The sequence below is a fragment of the Bos indicus x Bos taurus genome, chromosome 20, assembly GCF_003369695.1.
Source record: "Bos indicus x Bos taurus breed Angus x Brahman F1 hybrid chromosome 20, Bos_hybrid_MaternalHap_v2.0, whole genome shotgun sequence".
In the NCBI taxonomy this organism is placed as follows: Eukaryota; Metazoa; Chordata; class Mammalia; order Artiodactyla; family Bovidae; genus Bos; species Bos indicus x Bos taurus.
In genome coordinates this window covers 25,301,590-25,320,122 of record NC_040095.1, presented here as the reverse complement: position 1 = coordinate 25,320,122, position 18,533 = coordinate 25,301,590, and the positions used below count along the sequence as shown (strand labels likewise).

Sequence of the window (18,533 nt, the reverse complement as noted above, 5' to 3'; positions counted from 1 at the left end):
AGTGGAATTCCTGGATCATATGGTAGTTCTATTTTTTAAATTTGTGGGGGAACCTCCATACTGTTCTCCATAGTGACTAGCAGTTTACATTCCTCCTAACAGTGCACAAGCATTCCCTTTTCTCAACATCCTCCTGAACACTTGTTATTTATCTTTTTGATAATAGCTCATATATGCAGATGACACCACCCTTACGGCAGAAAGTGAAGAGGAACTAAAAAGCCTCTTGATGAAAGGGAAAGTGGAGAGTGAAAAAGTTGGCTTAAAGCTCAACATTCAGAAAATGAAGATCATGGCATCCAGTCCCATCACTTCATGGGAAATAGATGGGGAAACAGTGGAAACAGCATCAGACTTTATTTTTTTGTGCTCCAAAATCACTGCAGATGGTGACTGCAGCCATGAAATTCAAAGATGCTTACTCCTTGGAAGGAAAGTTATGACCAACCTAGATAGCATATTCAAAAGCAGAGATATTACTTTGCCAACAAAGGTTCGTCTAGTCAAGGCTATGGTTTTTCCTGTGGTCATGTATGGATGTGAGAGTTGGACTGTGAAGAAAGCTGAGAGCCGAAGAACTGATGCTTTCGAACTGTGGTGTTGGAGAAGACTTTTGGGAGTCCCTTGGACTGCAAGGAGATCCAACCAGTCCATTCTGAAGGAGATCAGCCCTGGGATTTCTTTGGAAGGAATGATGCCAAAGCTGAAACTCCAGTACTTTGGCCACCTCATGTGAAGAGTTGACTCATTGGAAAAGACTCTGATGCTGGGAGGGATTGGGGGCAGGAGGAGAAGGGGACGACAGAGGATGAGATGGCTGGATGGCATCACTGACTCGATGGACATGAGTCTGAGTGAACTCCGGGAGTTGGCAATGGACAGGGAGGCCTGGCGTGCTGCGATTCATGGGGTCGCAAAGAGTCGGACATGACTGAGCGACTGATCTGATCTGATTCTTAAATTTGTGAGGTGATTTCTCACTGTGGTTTTGATTTGCATTTCCCTGATGATTAGTGATATTGGAGCACGTTTCCATGTGTCATTTGACCATCTATGTATCTTTAGAAAAATGCCTATTTAGGCCCTGAGTCCACTTTTTAATTGGGTTGTTTGTTTGATGTTGAGTTGTGTGAGTTCTTTGTATATAGTTGGATATTAACCCCTAATCAGATATGTTGTAGCAAATATCTTCTCCCATTCAGTAGGCTGCCTCCTCAGTTTGTTGACAGTATCCTTTTCTGTGCAGAAGCTTTTTGGTTTGATTTAATTCCATTTGTTTATTTTTGCTTTTGTTTTCCTTGCCTGAGGGGAGATACCCCCCAAAATATTGCTAAGACCAGTGTTAAACAACATACTGCTTACGTTTTCTTTGAGGATTTTTATGGTGTCTGGTTTTACATTTAAGCCTTTAATTTATTTTGAGTTTATTTTTGTATATGGTGTGAGAAAGTAGTCCAGTTTGATTATTTTGCATGTGGCTGTCCAGTTTTCCCAACATCATTTATTGAAGAGGCTGTCTTTCCTCCATTGTATATTCTTGCCTCTTTTTTTGTAGAATCCAATCTAATCCTTGTGCTCAGTGATGTCTGACTCTTTGCAGCCCCATGGACTGTAGGCTGCCAGGCTCCACTGTCCATGGGATTTTCCGGGCAATACTGGAGTGGGTTGCCATTTCCTACTCCAGGAGATTTTTCTAATCCATGGATCAAACCCGTGTCTCCCGTGTAGGCAGGCAGATGCTTTACTAATGTGCTTCCTGGCCATAAAAATGTCAGTTTCTTTCTGGGCCCTCTATTCTGTTTCATTGATCTGTTTTTATGCCAGTACCATACTGTTTTGGTTACTATAGCTGTGTAATATGGTTGGTTAAAATCTAACTTTGTTCTTCTTTTTCAAGATTGTTTTGGACTTCTGAGGTATTTTATGTTTCCATATGAATTTTAGAATTATTTGTTCTAGTTCTGTGAAAAATGTCATTAGTATTTTGATAGAAATTGCATTGAATCTGTATTGTTTTTTAAATATCTCTTTCTGATTGCTTTTAGGGTGTAGAAACAGCAGATTACTATATATTAATTTTGTATCCTGCAATTTTATTCATTCATTTATTAGTTCTATTCAGTTCAGTTCAGTCGCTCAGTCATGTCCGACTCTTTGCAACCCAATGAATCACAGCATGCCAGGCCTCCCTGTCCATCACCATCTCCCGGTGTTCACTCAAGCTCACGTCCATTGAGTCGGTGATGCCATCCAGCCATCTCATCCTCTGTCGTCCCCTTTTCCTCCTGCCCCCAATCCCTCCCAGCATCAGAGTCTTATCCAGTGAGTCAACTCTTCGCATGAGGTGGCCAAAGTACTCGAGTTTCAGCTTCAGCATCATTCCTTCCAAAGAAATCCCAGGGCTGATCTCCTTCAGAATGGACTGGCTGGATATCCTTGCAGTCCAAGGGACTCTCAAGAGTCTCCTTCAACACCACAGTTCAAAAACATCAATTCTTCGGCGCTCAGCTTTCTTCACAGTCCAACTCTCGCACCCATACATGACCACTGGAAAAACCATAGCCTTAACTAGACAGACCTTTGTTGGCAAAGTAATGTCTCTGCTTTTCAATATGCTATATAGGTTGGTCATAACTTTTCTTCCATGGAGCAAGCGTCTTTTAATTTCATGGCTGCAATCGCCATCTGCAGTGATTTTGGAGCCCAAAAAAATAAAGTCTGACACTGTTTCCACTGTTTCCCCATCTATTTCCCATGAAGTGATGGGACCAGATGCCATGATCTTCGTCTTCTGAATGTTGAGCTTTAAGCCAACTTTTTCACTCTCCTCTTTGGTATTATCTTTAGGATTGTCTATTTACAGTATCATGTCATTTTCAAAAAGTATCAGTTCTTCACTTCCTTTCTGATTTGGATTCATTTTATTCTTTTTGTTGCCCGATTGGTATAGCTAGGACTTCCAGAACTCTGTTGAATTATAGTGGCAAGAGTTGGCATCTTTTTCATGTTTCTGATTTTAGAGGAAGTACTTTCAGGTTTTCACTGTTGAGTATGTTATGGGCAGAAGGTTTGTCATATATGGCTTTTATTATGTTGAGGAATGTTCCCTCTACACTGAATTTGTTGAGAATTCTTATCATAAACGGATGTTGATTTTGTCAAATGCTTTTTTTCTCCAGTTTTTCTTCTTCAGTTTGTTAATACGGTATATCGTGCTGATTGACTTTCAGATGCTGAACCATTCTTACATCCCTGGGATAAGTCCCACTTGATTATGGTATGTGATACTTCTAATGTATCATTGAATTCTGTTTGCTGATATTTTGCTGAGGATTTGGGCCAGTAGTTTTCCTTTTTTGTGATGTTTCTGTTGGTTTTGATAGTAGGGTGATTTTGCTTAATGAATGAGTTTGGCTGTATTCCCTTTTCAATTTTTAAAATAGTTTTAGAAGTTCGGGTGTTAACTTTAAATGTCTGGTAGGATTCACTTGTGAAGCTGTCTGGTCATGCACTTTTTTGAGAATGTGTTTACTGATTCAGTTCCATTATTGTTGTTTGGTTTGTCCATATTTCTCATTCAGTCTTGCAAGACTTGTATGTTTGCAGGAATTTATTCATCTCTTCCAAGTTATTCATTTATTGGAGTGCAGTTGTTCATAGTAATGTTTTATGATCCTTTTTAAATTTTTGTGTCAGTTGTAGCTTCTCTTTCATTTGATTTTCTTTATTTGTGCCTAGTCTTTTTTTTTGTTTTTTTTTTGATGAGTCTAGCTATCCGTTCAGTTCAGTTGCTCAGTCGTGTCCGACGCTTTACGACCCCATGAATCGCAGCATGCCAGGCTTCCCTGTCCATCACCATCTCCCGGAGTTATAGGTTTATCAAATTTACTTACTTTTCAAAGAAGCAGATCTTAGTTTCAGTGATCTTTTCTATTTGTTTTTTAAAGTCTTTATTTCCTTTATTCTTGCCCTGATTTTTATTATTTCTTTCCTTCTACTAACTTTGGATTTTGTTTGGTTTGTTTTTTCTAGTTCATTTATGTGTAAAGTTAGATTGTTCATTTGAAGTTTTTTTTTTTTTTTTTTGTGATAGGTTTGTGTTGCTGTAAATTTCCCTCTTAGTATTGCTTTTGCTGCATTCCATAGACTTTGGATCATTGTGTTTCATTTTTCATATCTTTCTTGATTTCCTCTTTGATTCTTTCATGAACCTTTTGTTTAGTGACATGATTATTTGTCATCCATGTATTTCTGTGTTTTTGCAGGGTTTTTTTTGCTGTAGTTGATTTCTAATCTCATAGCATTGTGGTCAGAAATGATGCTTAATATGATTTATGTCTTCTTAAATTTATTGAGGTGGCAAGAATACAAAGGTCCAACAAAGGTCCGTCTAGTCAAATACAGATGTGAGAGTTGGACTATAAAGAAAGTTGAGCACCAAAGAATTGATGCTTTTGAACTGTGGTGTTAGAGAAGACTCTTGAGAGTCCTGTGGACTACAAGGAGAACCAACCGGTCAGTCCTAAAGGAAATCAGTCCCAAATAGTCATTGGAAGGACTGATGCTGAAGCTGAAACTCCAGTATGTTGGCTATCTGATGCAAAGAACTGACTCATTGGAAAAGACCCTGATGCTGGGAATGATTGAAGGCAGGAGGAGAGGGGAACGACAGATGAGATGGTTGGATGGCATCACCAACTCAATGGACATGAGTTTGAGCAAGCTTTGTGAGTTAGTGATGGACAGGGAAGCCTGGTGTGCTCCAGTCCATGGGGTCCCAAAGAGTTGGACATGACTGAACGCCTGAATAGAACTGAACTGAAATTTATTGAGACTTGTTTTGTGGCCTAGTATGTGAAAATTCCATGTGTACTTGAAAAGAATGTGTATAAGACCAGTGTTTCTTTATTGATTTTTCTATCTGGATTTTCTCTCCACTGATGTAAGTGAGGTGTTAAAGTCACCTACTACTATTGCATTACTGTCAGTTTCTTTATGTTTGTTAACATTTTCTTTATATATTTGTGTGTACCCGTCTTAGATGTATATATCTATTTACAATTGTTTTATCTTCTTGCTGCATTGATTCCTTGATCATTATACACAAATGTCCTTTTTTGTCTCTTGTAATGGTTTTTCTTTTAAAATCTGTTTTGTCTGATGCAAGTATTGCTACCCTAGCTCTCTTTTCATTTTTGTTCACATGGAAAGGTGGATACCTTTCCATCCTTTAACACTTATTATGAATCGGTTTGTTGGTGCTGAAACCTTTAGCTTTTCTTCGTCTGTAAAACTGTGTCTCTTTCATAACAGAATGATAGCCTTGCTGTGTAGAGTATTCTTGGTTGTAGATTTTTTTTCTTTCATCAGTTTGAATGTATCATGCTGTTCTTTCTAGCCTATAAAGTTTCTGCTGAAAAGTTAGCTCATAGTCTTATGGGAATTCTATTGTACCTACCTGCTTTTCTCTTGCTGCTTTTAAGATTCCTTACTTTTAGTTTTTGCTATTCAATTATAAGGTGTTTTGGTGTGCATTTTGGGGGGTTTATCTTGTTTGGGACTTTTTGTGCTTCCTGGACCTGCACGTCTGTTTCCTTTTCCAGCTTAGGGAATGTTTCTTTTATTTCTTCAAATAAATTCTCAGCCTATTACTCTCTCTTCTTGCTCTGGGACCCCTATAATGTGAGGATGCTTGATATTGTCCCTGAGGTCTCAAACTATCTCTTTTTTAAAATTCTTATTTCCTGGTCAGCCTGGGTTAATTTTAATTCTCTTTCAGTTTCATGCTGTGTTCTTCTGTATCATCTGTTGATTCCTTCTAGTGACTTTTAGTTTCAGGTACTGTATTCTTCAGCTCTGTTTGGTTCTTTATATTATCTCTTTATTAAGCTTCTCACTATTTTCTTTCATTCTTTTCATACATTTGTTGAACAGCTTTATGATCAATATCTTGAACTTGAGGTAGATTGCTGATCTCTACTTCATTTAGTTCTTCTGGGGTTTTGTTATTTGAAATGCATTCATCTTCCTCCTCATTTTGTCTAAAAATTTCTGTGTTTATTTCTATGTGATAGATAGGTTGAGTACATTTCCTGAGCTTTGAGAACTAAGACTATAGGACACATCCGATGGGGCCCAGCAGCACACCCTGCTCTGGTCATGAGACATGAACTCTAGGGCTGCCTTCTGTGTGGGTGGCGTGAGCCCTTCTGTTGTGGTAGGACCAACTACCGTGCATGCACTGGTAGGTGGCGTTTGCCTCCAGCCTATTTGGCTGCCAGGTCCTGGCTTTTGTGGTGGCTATTGGCCTGCTGATGGGCTGGGCTGGGCTGTGCTGGATTACAGTATAGTTGGCTGTATGACTGACTGGGGGCTTCCAGAGCTGATGCTAGCAGCTCCCAGGACTAAATGGCTAGAGGGACAACTCCAAAATTTTACCTGAAGACATCAGTGTCCTCATGGTAGAATGAGCTTCTCAAAATGACTGCTGCCAGCCTCTCTGTTCTCCAGGGGGCAAATCTCAGTTGCTTCCTGCCTGTCTAGAAGGATCTCCAAAATTAGTAAACATGTCTGACCCACGCTTCTTTCAAATTATTGCCTCTATGCTTGGATTTGAAGTGTGTGGGATTTTCTTTGTGCCACTTAAAAAAAAAAATGGAATCTGTTTCCTAGAGCTCTCTGTCTCTCCTTTATGGAAGCCCTTGCGGCCTTCACAGCCTGCTGTTCTGGGAGCTCCAATTCCTGGTATAAAACCTCTGGGCTGGGGAGCGCCACATGAGACTTCGGCCCCTTGCTCCTTGGGGGAACCTCTGCAGTTGTGACTGTCCTCCGATTTGTAGGTTGCCTATCTGTGAGTGTAGGTCTTGACTATTCAGCATTTCTACCCTTCTTACCCATCTCATTGTGTTTTAGCTGTGGAAAATCTTTTCCGCTAGTCTTCAACCATCAATAGATGGTTGCTGTGACCATGGGAGGAAGTGGTTCAACATCATCCTACTTTGCCATCTTGACCACACCAAAATTTATACTAGGTCTCTTGCATAAATATTTTAGTGAATGCTGAATTTTTCTTAAATGGTATGGAGACCTGTAAAACTATTAATTGAGTACTAAACAAAGCTTTTGACTGTGTGGATCACAATAAGCTGTGGAAAATCCTGAAAGAAATGGGAATACCAGACCACCTGACCTGCCTCTTGAGAAACCTATATGCAGGCCAGGAAGCAACAGTTAGAACTGGACATGGACAACAGACTGGTTCCAAATAGGAAAAGGAGTATGTCAAGGCTGTATATTGTCGCCCTGTTTATTTAACTTATATGCAGAGTACATCATGAAGAATGCTGGGCTGGAAGAAGCACAAGCTGGAATCAAGATTGCCAGGAGAAATATCAATAACCTCAGATATGCAGATGACACTACCCTTACGGCAGAAAGTGAAGAGGAACTAAAAAGCCTGTTGATGAAAGTGAAAGTGGAGAGTAAAAAAGTTGGCTTAAAGCTCAACATTCAGAAAACGAAGATCATGGCATCTGGTCCCATCACTTCATGGGAAATAGATGGGGAAACAGTGGAAACAATGTCAGACTTTATTTTTCGGGGCTCCAAAATCACTGCAGATGGTGATTGCAGCCGTGAAATTAAAAGACGCTTACTCCTTAGAAGGAAAGTTATGACCAACCTAGATAGCATATTCAAAAGCGGAGATGTCACTTTGCCAACAAAGGTCCATCTAGTCAAGGCTATGGTTTTTCCAGTGGTCATGTATCGATGTGAGAGTTGAACTGTGAAGAAGACTGAGCACCGAAGAGTTGATGCTTTTGAACTGTGGTGTTGAAGGAGACTCTTGAGAGTCCCTTGGACTGCAAGGAGATCCAACCAGTCCATTCGGAAAGAGATCAGCCCTCGGTGTTCATTGGAAGGACTGATGCTGAAGCTGAAACTCCAATACTTTGGCTACTTCATGCAAAGAGTTGACTCATTGGAAAAGACCCTGATGCTGGGAGGGATTGGGGGCAGGAGGAGAAGGGGACAACAGAGGATGAGATGGCTGGATGGCATCACCGACTCGATGGATGTGAGTTTGGGTGAACTCCGGGAGTTGGTGATGGACAGGGAGGCCTGGCATGCTGCGATTCATGGGGTTACAAAGAGTCAGACACGACTGAGCGACTGAACTGAACTGAAACCGGCTATTTATTTTCATTAAGCTAACCACTATGAAGTTTAGTGTCTCTTTGTGTGTGTATCTTTTATGTGACCTTTTGTATTCTTGTGCATATATATTCTGTTGTGTTATGTTTATGAAGTGTTAAAGTCTAGATTATATAATATTTTTAAAAATTCTATTTGAATTTTTTAAACAAGTTAGGTCAATTAAAATTACAAACACGCATTATTTTAAAAATGTATGTGTGTTTCAAACTATTATGACTTTGTAAAAAGATATTTTCAGGTTTTCTTTTATTAACAACTCACCTTTTGTTATTAATACAATATTTTATTACTAAATTTTTCCTTGGTTTGTGCCTGATGTAAAAAAATGATTGCTCTGAAACAGGTCATGGGAAGCATGTAGCAGTTTAGGGCAATGTACTGTTGTTAATTGTAAACCTGAACTTTTTCAGTAGTTGAGTCTATGTCTTAGAATTAGCCTGGATTTCAGGGTTGAGCTAATAAAAGCTTAAAACTTCTAACAGGAATTTAATTTTTAATTTAAAAACTTTAGTTCAAAATCAGTAGTATTGATTGTGAATAGTTTTTCTTGGAATATATCAGTAACTACTGTGTTTATATCATTTATATCTTATTGAATCTTTTTAGTATCTCTGTGAGGTTATACTTTGGTTGACTTAAGGTAGATGATAACAAAGTCTTATAATAGGAATGGTCTGCAGTCCAGTCAGGTTAGGTAGTAGGGTCATCCATCAAGAGGTAATCCACAGGCCTTGTCATGAGAATCTTGGTTACTAAAGATAAGCAATAGCAAAAGTCTGATGGCAAGACTGGTCAGGGGCAGTAGTGGGGGATCCTAGACCCAGATGGAGCTCTAGATCTTGAGTGGTATTCTAAAATTCTAGACTACCAAGCTTGCTAAATTGCTATTCTTATTCAGTGGTATACATGCAATTTTTCTAGGGAGTCATATATTTCAAGTACCACTCATTTCATCAAGGAAAAATAAATTCAGTCTTGATTTATGCCCACCAAAAATTCCTGTTATGAATTTTGGTAATCATTTTTGAAATTCATGTCTATAAGAAGATACTTCTGGAGAGTGTAACTAACCAAGCTTAGGGTGTAGATTATGAGCAAAATGCACACACACATATATTTTTATTACCTAAGCTGTTTGAAAGTAAATTATAAATATCATGGCACTCCGTCTCTAAATACGTCCGTTTTTAAAAGTAAACTCTTAGCAGTGGTAAGCTGGTAATAGTAAACTACGAGTGAGTGACAGGTTTTAAGTAAAGGACTGAAATGAGAGGATGTAATTGACTGATGGGGAGATGCATTTAAGGAAGAAAAGACTAGTTATTTAAAATGTTACTTAATTCTGACGGTCATCCTGTGAGGTATCATTATCCTTATTTTCGCAGATGAGAAAATTGAAGTGCAGAGTTGTGAAGTAATTTGTTCAAGATTGTATTGCTCTTAAGTGGCTGAAGTCACTACATGACCATTTTCCAAATTGTTTCATGAAGTTAAAAAATTGAAGCAAATGTGAATGTTAGTGATTCTTTCCTTCTCATTGTATCGGTAATTATTCTTAATCATGTAATCATCAACCTTTAAGAAATAGTATTTCCAAGAATGCCAGATTTCCTGATGGACATATGCTTCATCTTTGAAAAATTGAAGAGTAAGCAATACCTACGAACTAGCTTTCTCTCTTTTTTTTTAATTTATTTATTTGGCTGTGCCAGGTTAGTTGCAGCATGCCAGATCTTTACTTGGGGCATGTGGGATCTAGTTTCTTGACCAGAGAGTGAATGTGGGCCCCCTGCATTGGGAGCATGAAGTCAGCCACTGGACTACCAGGGAAGTCCCCCAACTAGCTTTTTTTGTTGTCAGATTACTAGATAATGAATGCTGTGTTGTTTAGCTGTTATATCTTATAATTTCAGCATATTTTCTCTGATTGAATTTATTTTATTTTAAATATGTTCTCTATCAAATATAGTCCTGATGGTTTTATGGCAGTTAAAAGTTTTAAAGTAAACGATTCTTAAATTGAAGCAAATAAGCAACAGGCTGCAGTAGTTAAAAGTGAAGATGAATGAAGATTAAATACATTGTTCTTCAGTTGCTCAGTTGTGTCCAGCTCTTTGCGACCCCATGGACTGCAGCACCCCAGGCTTCCCTGTCCTTCACCATCTCCCAAAGTTTGCTTAAACTCATGTCCATTGAGTCGATGATGCCATCCAACCATCTCATCCTCTGTCATCCCCTTTTTCTCCTGCCTTCAATCTTTCCCAGTATCAGGGTCTTTTCTAATGAGTTAGTTCTTCATATCAGGTGGCCAAAGTGTTGGAGCTTCAGCATCAGTCCTTCCAATGAGTATTCAGGGTTTATTTCCTTTAGGATTGACTGGTTGGATCCCCTTGCAGTCCAAGGGACTCTCAAGAGTCTTGTCCAAAACCACAGTTCAGAACCATCACTACTTCGGTGCTCAGCATTCTTTATGGTCCAACTCTCACATCCCTACATGATTACTGGGAAAATTGTAGCCTTGACTAGACGGGCCTTTGTCAGCAAAGTAATGTCTCTGCTTTTTAATACATGGTCTAGGTTTGTCATAGTTTTTCTTCCAAGGAAGCAAGCATCTTTTAATTTCATGGCTGCAGTCACCATCTGCAGTGATTTTGGAGCCCAAGAAAATAGTCTGTCAGTTCCCATTGTTTCCCCATCTATTTGTCATGAAGTGATGGAACCGGATGCCATGATCTTTGTTTTTTGCATGTTGAGCTTTAAGCCATCTTTTTCACTCTCTTCTTTCACCCTCATCAAGAGGCTTTTTAGTTTCCTCTTCACTTTCTGCCATAAGGGTGGTATTATCTGCATATCTGAGGTTATTGATATATCTCCCAGCAATCTTGATTCCAGCTAGAGCTTTATCCAGCCTGGCATTTCTCATGATGTACTCTGCTATAAGTTAAATAAGTAGGGTGACAGTATACAGCCTTGACTCACTCCTTTTCCAATTTTGAATCAGTCTGTTTTTCCATGTCTGGTTCGAACTGTTGCTTCTTGACCTGCATTCAGGTTTCTCAGGAGGCAGGTAGGTGGTCTGGTATTCCCATCTCTAAGAATTTTTGATAGTTTCTTGTGATCCACACAGTTAAGGACTGGATGCCATGATCTTCGTTTTTTAAATGTTGAGTTTTAAGTCAGCTTTTTAATTCTCCTCTTTAACCTTCATCAAGAGACTTTTTAGTTCCTCTTCGCTTTCTGCCATTAGGGTGGTGTCATCTGCATACCTGAGGTTATTGATAAAATACATAGCCTTTTTTAAAATAAGGTGAACTGTTCATGATTAAACAGGATTAAAGCTGGCATGAAGCAAATCATATAATGATTTTTTTTTTAACCCCTTCTGAGCTTTGGAGGCACAAGAAGATACATCATGCTTCCCTGAAAGACCAAAAATGTAGTTTTTAAAGTGACATTTTGATTCAGTTGAACATAGTAAACTCTCCTTCTATAACACTTCTAACCTCAAACAGGCAATGTAAAAAGACACCCTATAACTTAAGTTCTCATATGGCATTCCTTAGGAAATTCCTTGACTAGAGAATTTCTTTTCAAGCTGTCAGTATCCTAAACCCCAACATTTCTGTGGCTGATAATGATAAAGATTGGTTTCTTATTCATGGTGCATGTCCCTAGTGGGACAGCTGGGAATTCTATTCCTCCATTTGTCCTCACTTGGAGACCCAGACTCACCATCATTCTGACAGAAAAGAGATAGGTAATAACACACCAATTTTTAAAGCTTCTGCTGGATACTGTCCCTTTCAGTCTGATGGCTAAAGTAAGTCACATGCCCACACCAAGTTCAGAGACGGCTGTGAAGTGTACTCTCACCATGTGTTTGGATGGAGGACTGGAATATTGGTGCACTGCTGTGATAGCTAACACAGTCTTTAGAGGAACATTGAGAATGCATGGTTGATTCTTAGAATCCATTTTTTCCCCCCTCAAAGGATACTAAGTACCTTTGAAGTAATATTACTGTGATTAAGGATCTTGATTCTAAAAGACAAGCTAGGTAAATAACTGAAAATGTTCAGTAGTTTACTTACTTTGGTGGAGGAGTCAGGGAATTCATCTGGGCTTGCTTTTCTTTGTATTTTGTCCATTAAATTTTCATAAATATATTTTAAAACATTTGCTATTATTTGCTTATTTGTAACATAAATCTGTTAATGACATAATTCTAAACTACCAACTATTTTAATGGAAAACATGTTGAATAGTGCTGCCAGTGCAATGGTCTGAAAAATCACAAAGATAGTTATTGTAATTAAGTATGGCACCAGAATATTACGTAATTTGTATTCTATAGACACAAGCTAGAAGTTTTTAAAAACTTTAATTTTGGAAAATACATTATGTGAGGCAGTATCAATATTGACACTGAAGTTCAGCAGCTTCAATTTGGTCTTCTAAGCATTTGTGAAGACATGAGTAATTGTTATATACAGAGTACTTTGGCATACATACACGGAGAGGCTTTCTTTCTCTGCTGCTGCTGCTGCTGCTAAGTCGCTTCAGTCGTGTCCAACTGTGCGACCCCATAGACAGGCTCCCCGTCCCTGGGATTCTCCAGGCAAGAACACTGGAGTGGGTTGCCATTTCCTTCTCCAATGCATGAAAGTGAAAAATGAAAGTGAAGTCGCTCAGTTGTGTCCAACTCTTAGCGACCCCAGGGACTGCAGCCCACCAGGCTCCTCTGTCCATGGAATTGCTAGGCAAGAGTACTAGAGTGGGGTGCCATTGCCTTCTTTCTCTAGGCAAAGTTATAAATCTTTGGTGTTGACACACTTTTTGTGTTTCTCTTTATTGGTAGCATAAACCAGGGTTCAGCAATTTCTTCACAAGGCATATATAGTTTTTTGATTATTAAAATACACAAAATTTACCATTTGAACCATTTTACAGTGTAGTTTGGTGGCATTACCTGGAGGAGGGCGTTACCAATACTGGAACCCATTCCAGTATTCTCATCTGGAAAATTCCATGGACAGAGGAGCCTGGTGGGCTACAGTCCATGGGGTCACAAAGTCAGACATGACTGAAGCACCTTAGCAGCAGCAGTGACATTAAGTACATTTATATTGTTCTGAAACCATCACCATCATAAAGTTCTAGAACTTTTTTTCATCTTACAAAACTGAAACTTTGTACCCATTGAATAATAACTCTCCATTATTCCTCCCACTAGGCCCTGGCACTCACCATTCTATTTTCTGTCTGTGCATTTGACTGCTCGGATAATTTGTATCAATGGAACCATGCACCATTTGTCCTTCTCTGACTTATTTCACTTAGCATTTCTTCAGGTTTCATAATCCTGTTGTAGCGTATATCAGAACTTTCTTGCTTTTCAAGGCTGAATAGAAATTTTTTGTATATCCTTGCATACCCTTGCTCCTTCCCTTCCTCTGCTTTGTCATCCTAATGAGTATGATGTAGTATCTTTTGGTTTTAATTTACATTTCCCTAATAATTAGTGATGTTGAAGATCTTTTCATGTGCTTATTGGCCATTCGTATACCTCCTTTGGAGAAATGTCTATTTAAATCTTCTGTTCATTTTTGGATTGAGTTGGTGGTGGTTTTGTTGAGTTTAAGTAGTTTTCTTTATGTTGTGCATAAAGGTTGTCATATAAGTGATTTGTAAACGTTTTCTCCAGCCCAATTCTTTTTTTTTCCCCCACTAAATTACATTCCATTGTGTGGCTCCACCACAGTTTACCAATTTACCTATTTAAGGACATTTGGACATTTCCAATTTTTGGCAATTATGAAAAAGCTGTGATAAACATTATTGTGCAGATTTTGTGTGGACATGTAGTTTCAGTTCATTTAGGTAAACCCTAGTAGCACAGTTGCTGACTGTATGTTGAGACTTTGTTTAGCTTTGTACAGATCTGCCAAACTATCTTCTAAAGTGATTATACCATTTTGCATTTCTACCACTGTGAATGAGACTTCTTGCTCCACATGCTCATGGACTGTAACCCACCAGGCTCCTCTGTCCATGGAATTCTCTAAGCAATAATACAGGAATGGGTAGCCATTCCCTTCTTCCCAACCCAGAAATTGAACCTGAGTCTCCTGCCTTGCAGGTAGATTCTTTACCATTTGAGCCACCAGGGAAGCCCATTCCAATTCATGTATGTAGTAGCATCTCACTGTTACCTTAATTTTCAATTCCCAAATGAAATATGATTTTGAAACACCTTTCATATATCTTCTTTGGTGAGGTGTCTGTTCAGATCTTTTGTACACTTTAAAAAAAAATTTTTTTTTGGCTGCACTAGTCTTCGTTTCTGCAGGAACTTTCTCGTTGCAGCACGGGGGCTACTGCCTAATTGTGTGTGGCTTTCTCATGGTGGCGGCTGCTCTTGTTGGGGAGCACGGGCTCTCAGGCACCAACCCAAAGTCACCTAGACTTCTATGTTATGTTCTAGAAGTTTGGTAGTTTTGTTTCTTACATTCAGAGCTATGATCTGTTTTTGAATTAATTTTTGTAAAAGGTGTAAGGTTAGTATGTAGATTCATTCTTTTGCAGGAGCTGTGTTCTAGTTCCTCATGTTAAATAGATTTTCTTTTTTCCCTTGGATTGCCTTTGCTTCTTTCCCAAAGATCAGTTGACTCTATTTGAGTAGTATATTTCATGGCTGTCAATTGTGTGTCACTGATCTATTTGTCTGTTCTTTTGTCAGTGCTACATTGTCTTAATTACTGATGTGTACCGCCACTGTTCTTGCCTGGAGAATCCCAGGGACGGGGGAGCCTGGTGGGCTGCCGTCTATGGGATCGCACAGGGTCAGACACGACTGAAGCGACTTGGCAGCAGCAGCAGTGAGTCTGAAGTCAGTGTTAGTCCTCTGATTTTGTTATTCTTTCATCAGATCAGATCAGTCGCTCAGTCGTGTCCGACTCTTTGTGACCCCATGAATCGCAGCACACCAGGCCTCCCTGTCCATCACCAACTCCCGGAGTTCACGGAGACTCACATCCATCGAGTCAGTGATGCCATCCAGCCATCTCATCCTCTGTCGTCCCCTTCTCCTCCTGCCCCCAATCCCTCCCAGCATCAGAGTCTTTTCCAATGAATCAACTCTTTGCATGAGGTGGCCAAAGTACTGGAGTTTCAGCTTCAGCATTATTCCTTCCAAAGAAATCCCAGGGCTGATCTCCTTGCAGTCCAAGGGACTCTCGAGAGTCTTCTCCAACACCACAGTTCAAAAGCATCAATTCTTCGGTGCTCAGCTTTCTTCACAGTCCAACTCTCACATCCATACGTGACCACAGGAAAAACCATAGCCTTGACTAGACGAACCTTTGTTGGCAAAGTAATGTCTCTGCTTTTGAATATGCTATCTAGGTTGCTCATAACTTTCCTTCCAAGGAGTAAGCGTCTTTGAATTTTATGGCTACAGTCACCATCTGTAGTGATTTTGGAGCACAGAAAAATAAAGTCTGACACTGTTTCCACTGTTTCCCCATCTATTTCCCATGAAATGATGGGACCGGATGCCATGATCTTTGTTTTCTGAATGTTGAGCTTTAAGCCAACTTTTTCACTCTCCACTTTCCCTTTCATCAACAGGCTTTTGAGTTCCTCTTCACTTTCTGCCATAAGGGTGGTGTCATCTGCATATCTGAGGTTATTGATATTTCTCCTGGCAATCTTGATTCCAGCTTGTGCTTCTTCCAGTCCAACGTTTCTCATGATGTACTCTGCATATAAGTTAAATAAATAGGGTGACAATATACAGCCTTGACGAACTCCTTTTCCTATTTGGAACCAGTCTGTTCTATGTCCAGTTCTAGCTGTTGCTTCCTGACCTGCATACAAATTTCTCAAGAGGCAGATCAGGTGGTCTGCTATTCCCATCTCTTTCAGAATTTTCCACAGTTTATTGTGATCCACACAGTCAAAGGCTTTGGCATAGTCCATAAAGCAGAAATAGATCTCTTTCTGGAACTCTCTTGCTTTTTCCATGATCCAGCAGATGTTGGCAATTTGATCTCTGGTTCCTCTGCCTTTTCTAAAACCAGCTTGAACATCAGGAAGTTCACGGTTCACAGATTGCTGAAGCCTGGCTTGGAGAATTTTGAGCATTACTTTACTAGCGTGTGAGATGAGTGCAATTGTGCAGTAGTTTGAGCATTCTTTGGCATTGCCTTTCTTTGGGATTGGAATGAAAACTGACCTTTTCCAGTCCTGTGGCCACTGCTGAGTTTTCCAAATTTGCTGGCATATTGAGTGCAGCACTTTCACAGCATCATCTTTCAGGATTTGGAATAGCTCCACTGGAATTCCATCACCTCCACTAGCTTTGTTCATAGTGATGCTTTCTAAGGCCCACTTGACTTCACATTCCAGGATGTCTGACTCTAGGTCAGTGATCACACCATCGTGATTATCTGGGTCGTGAAGATCTTTTTTGTACAGTTCTTCTGTGTATTCTTGCCATCTCTTCTTAATATCTTCTGCTTCTCTTAGGTCCATACCATTTCTGTCCTTTATCGAGCTCATCTTTGCATGAAATGTTCCTTTGGTATCTCTGATTTTCTTGAAGAGATCCCTAGTCTTTCCCATTCTGTTGTTTTCCTCTATTTCTTTGCATTGATTGCTGAAGAAGGCTTTCTTATCTCTTCTTGCTATTCTTTGGAACTCTGCATTCAGATGTTTATATCTTTCCTGTTCTCCTTTGCTTTTCGCTTCTCTTCTTTTCACAGCTATTTGTAAGGCCTTCCCAGACAGCCATTTTGCTTTTTTGCATTTCTTTTCCATGGGGATGGTCTTGGTCCCTGTCTCCTGTACAGTGTCACGAACCTCATTCCATAGTTCATCAGGCACTCTATCTATCAGATCTAGGCCCTTAAATCTATTTCTCACTTCCACTGTATAATCATAAGGGATTTGATTTAGGTCATACCTGAATGGTCTAGTGGTTTTCCCTACTTTCTTCAATTTAAGTCTGAATTTGGCAATTTTGGATCTTTTGTCCTTCTATTTGAATTTGGAATCAGTTTGCTGATATCCACAAAAGAACTTTTTGGAATCTTGATTTGGATGTGATGGTCTATAGAGTAACTTGGGGAGGGCTGGCACCTTAACAATATTAAGTCAGGACGAGCATGGGTGAACATGGAATAGCCCCTTCATTTTATTAGATATTTGTGATTTCCTTCATCAGAGTTTTCTAGTATTCTTCATATAGATGCTTTCTTAGACTTACTCCTAAATATTATTTATTTTTTTGGTGATAATGTAAATGATACTGTATGTTTTGCTGGTTATATGGTGGGTATATCAGTTTACATTCCCACCAACAGTGTTCCCTTTTCTCCACACCCTCTCCAGAACTCATTGCTTGTAGATTTTTTTGATGATGGTCATTCTTATTGGTGTAAGTTATTTCTCTAATAATTACTGATGTTGAGCATCTTTTCATGTGTTTGTTGTCCATATTCATGTATTCTTTAGAGAAATGTCTGTTTAGGTCTTCTGCCTATTTAGGTCCTGTGCCATTTGTTGATTGGATTGTTTTTTTGATATTGAGGTACATGAGCTTTTGTATATTTTGGAGATTAATCCTTATGCTAGTTGCTTCATTTGCAAATACTTTTCTTTCACATTCTCAGGGTTGTCTTTTCATCTGGTTTATGGTTTCCTTTAGTGTTCAAGAACTTTTGAGTGTAAATAGGTTTCATTGGTTTAATTTTGGTTTTATTTTCATTACTCTAGGAGGTGAGATTTATGTCAAAGAGTGTTCTGCCTGTTTTCATCTGAGAGTTTTATAATGTCTAGCCTTACATTTAGGTCTTTAATGCATTTTGAGGTTTTGGGTTTTGTTTTTTTTTTTTTTTGTATGTGGCATTTGGGGGTGTTGTAGTTTCATCCTTAAAGAGATTTTCTAGCACCACATATTGGAAAAAAATGTCTGCGCTCTATATTCTTGCCTCCTTTGTCATAGATTAGTTCATAGGTGCATGGGTGTATCACTGGGCTTTCTATTCTGCTTCATTGATATATATTTCCTTTTTTGTTCCAGTACCGTAGTGCTTTGATGATTGTAGGTTTTTAGTATAGTCTGAAGTCAGGGAGCCTGATTCTTCTGTTTTTCTTTTTTAAGATTGCTTTGGATGTTTGAGCCACCAAGGAATCCCCTTTTAACATATTGTTGGATTCAGTTTGCTGGTATTTTGTTGATGACTTTCTGCGTCTAGGTTCATTGGTGATACTGTCCTGTAATTTTCTTTTTTTGTGATACTTTTGTTTGGTTT

The 18,533-nt window shown here is 39.1% G+C and overlaps 1 protein-coding gene across 1 annotated transcript in view; it reads left to right on the top strand.

Annotated features, from left to right (window-relative positions):
- NDUFS4 (NADH:ubiquinone oxidoreductase subunit S4) overlaps positions 1-18,533 on the top strand; it is a 115,595-nt gene that overhangs the window by 28,879 nt on the left and 68,183 nt on the right. The gene's annotated exons all lie outside the window — the stretch shown is intronic.